Source organism: Lactuca sativa, chromosome 8 (assembly GCF_002870075.4).
Source record: "Lactuca sativa cultivar Salinas chromosome 8, Lsat_Salinas_v11, whole genome shotgun sequence".
NCBI lineage: Eukaryota > Viridiplantae > Streptophyta > Magnoliopsida > Asterales > Asteraceae > Lactuca > Lactuca sativa.
Genome location: NC_056630.2, coordinates 114779344 through 114783132, shown reverse-complemented (window position 1 = coordinate 114783132; position 3789 = coordinate 114779344).

Sequence of the window (3789 nt, the reverse complement as noted above, 5' to 3'; positions counted from 1 at the left end):
ACTTTATAAGGAAAATTAAAATCATATCATTTTTTGTAACATCCCAAAAATACAACCTAAAATTTTTTGTTTTAACATTACTAAAAACCACAACATCGAATGTCATATAATAAAACCATTAATAATATGTCTCAAAATGCCATAGCAAATGTACCAAATCAAAACTAAAGTCAACATCATATCAAAATATCTGAATAAAACTCCTAGGATAAAACTGTAACTGTGGTGTGTGCCATGCCATCATCCTGAGCTCTTCCCCTTGCTAGCGGAAGTACTTGAAAGCAAAAATTAAAACTGTAATCATGAAGCTTAGTGAGCTCCCCCAAACTACCACATACCATAGAATAACATATAAAACAACTACTGGGCCTTGCCCATTGCATCAGACCGAAGTCCAGAAACTGCATCGGACCGAACTCCGGGACTAACCAGGGCCTTGCCCTCTGCATCGGACCGAAGTCTGGAAACTGTATCGGAAACAAGTCCGGAACTTGTAACGCCTGTGTTTCCGGGCTTGCCACTTTTAGCAATGTAATAGTCTAGGTTAACCTTTGTAACCCGTTTTGAAATAATAATAATGTATTATTTGAGTATTATGTGTTTTGTGCTTAATTGCTTAATTATGTGGTTTGATAAATTAAGAATAAAAATAAGCGTGAAAATTTAAGTGTAAAATGAACTTAATATCTTTGAATAATGTTGTAGTAGTTGAAACGAGGTTTCCGAATATATATAGAACGCCCAAATCTGACTTCGTATGAGGAAGTTATGATTTATCGAAGTTTCGGCTTAGCGGTGTGCAGCCTGTTTTACTCGATTTGAGATCGAGGGGTTTTTAGCCGAAGCAATCTAAATGAGAATCGAAGATCTCATTGTTGGTGTCGAAGCGATAAAAAGTTTGGCAAGAACGGACGTCAAACGAAGAAGTTATGAATTTATAACGAAAGTTTCTGTCACGGCCTATTAAAAATAAATAATAAAAATAAAGTCAAAATTTGCCGACGGAGTCTAAACGAAAGTTGTAGAGTGTAGTCTCACCTTCGCGTGGATATAAAGAACGTCGAAAACGGAGTTCGTATGAAGAAGTTATGAATTTCCGAAGTTTATTAATCATTTTGTATTTAAATTTAAATCAAAATTCGGAAGCATTATCCGAAGGAGTCACCGATCTGATCCGAGGTACGCCCCGCGTACTCCGAGGGATGTCGACACTCGCACTCGAGCACTTCGGATACGTAAGCAATGACGTTTTGGGCAGTACGCCCCGCGTAACGCAGTACGCCCCGCGTACTCCGAGGCTCCAGCCTCCTATAAATAGGAACCGAAGGCAGCCGACCCAATTGCCAATTTCTTCTCTTCTTTCTCCCGTTTTACATCGTTTTGCGTGCCAGAAATATCCCGAAGCCTCGGTATCATACTCTAGCCCCGAGGCAAGTCCCGAGATCCCGAAGATCCCGAGAAGTGCGGTTCCCGAGTCGAAGCTCTGCCCGCGAGAAGTTCGATTTTTGTGAAGATCTTCCAGATCTGCTGTGGATTACTACTTCTATAAGTCGTAGTACTGTCCGATCATCTTCCGATCAAGTGAGTGTGTAGTTATTTTCTTTCTAATACAATAATACAAAGTATTTTATATAAAAATACGTGCTATGTGTATATATTTGGTTGTGTTATGTGTGAATGTGTATTCACTCTCTTCTATCTTATAGATCTGCTTATTTCTTTATGAGATATGTGTTATGTGTGTGTGTGCCTCATCTGTTATGTGATATATGTGTTGATTAAAGCATGCTATACAGGTTTTCTTTAAACTATGTATACAAATGTATATTTTTATCTACTAATATGTTGGGTAGAACATGGGTAGACAGTTGGTGTGTAATAAACAGATGAGAGGCCTCGTTGTTGTTTGATTGAGTCATCTAGCGGAGTTTAGATGACGACCACTGGCTATTCTAGACAGTCTTGTGGAAACATTAGCAGGTTCGCCACCTGTAGGTGTTAATGAACTTGGGTGTTCATTCGCTGTATTCCATCCCCCTCATGGTTGCCTTATTTGACTTATATTGCTGAGGTACCCCCGAAGCATGTGTTGTCGCCCCGATGAAATATTCTTAGACTAGGTCCCTTATGTTAGTTGAATTAGGGACATTAAAGTGAGAATAACGGGAATGGGTAATTGGGTTATTGTTGGTTGGTGAAAATTAAATATGATATTTATTGTGGGTTGAAAACCCTATATGCTCACCAGGCTCCCAAGCCTGACCCACTCAGTTTTAAATTGTATTACAGGAAGTGGCGGAAGGGCATGAGATGGATGATCCATCAAGTTGTTTTGTTTACAAGTTTGCATATGTTTATATTTGTTATATGACTTGTAATGTATTCGTTTATGCTTATTTGGTCTGTATCGGAACATGACACCCCGAGTTTTGATTATAATGAAAATACATTTCTTTTATGAAATGCTTTGGTAGACATTGTTTTATCATGTTTTGTTTTTGGGAACAAATTCCGCAACTCTTTCAAATCAAAAGGATTTACTCTGAAAATATTTTAAAAGCATAAATGAAAAATCGGTCTTTTCTGGCCGAGATTTTGGGGATGTCACAGTTGGTATCAGAGCATTAGTTTAAGCGAACTAGGAATTTGTAGGATTTCTAGACTTAAACTTAGAATGCTAAGTGAGTTTTGAGATGTGTGTCTGTTGTGATTTAGACACGAGCACTAGTTTATTTTAGGAAAGTTGCCTAAAATGCTTTTATGTGCTAAATGTTATATGTTGCCATATATGATATTATTTGTTCGGATCTATGGTCTGTTGCCGACCGGATCTAGAAACCTTATGTGTGTAGGATTCTAAGCGTACGTCTACGATATTAGAACTAGCATGTAAACGTTTCGGAGCGATAAGGATGATTTGAATATCTATCATGATTGAGGATCTAATTTCACCTTATTCGGTGTGTAGATCAAAATGGTGAGAACAAGAAGTGGAGTTGGAAATGCTGACGAAAACAGGAATCAACCACCAGTGATTGAGCCAATACCTGTCGTAGCAGCAGCACCTGAGCCAATAACCATGGCTGGTGTGCAATTGATGATTCAGACGATGTTGGATCGTTAGATGGATGAAACTAGACGGTTGCTTCAACAAAATCGTGAAGAACTGTCGATTCGTGTGGAAGAGCCTGAATTAAATGAAGGGCACTCAGAAGGAGGAAACTTCAGTGGGTCTGTTGGTCCAGCCAACCCACCGATAGTTAGGCAAGATAACCATGAAGGAAGGAATGATGGAATGGGATGCAAGTACAAGGACTTTTTGACTTGCAAACCATCGACCTTCAATGGAAAGGAGGATTCGATTGGGGTTATGGATTGGATCTCTGAAATGGAGTTAGCCTTTATGACATGTGGCTGTAGAGGAAAGTTGCAAACTATCTATGCCGTGCGTCAATTCCGAGGTGGAGCCGTTCGTTGGTGGAACAGTCTAGGGAAGACCTTAAGCCCTAATGAGCCACTGCAATTGTCATGGGCAGAGTTCTTGGTGCAGTTTAAGCGCAAGTTCTGCTCGGCTCAAAATCTGTTGGAGTTGGAGAATAAATTTTTGACATTGACGAAGGGTAGCATGTCAGTTGATGAGTACACCAATAACTTCACCGATAAGATGGAGTTTGCCTTGCGTATCGTTCCAGACGAGCTGACAATGGTGGATCGGTATGCGAAGGGACTGCCATGGGAGTACGAGGTGCCAGTACGTCAGGCATTTACTCTAGAGGCAGCTATCTGGGC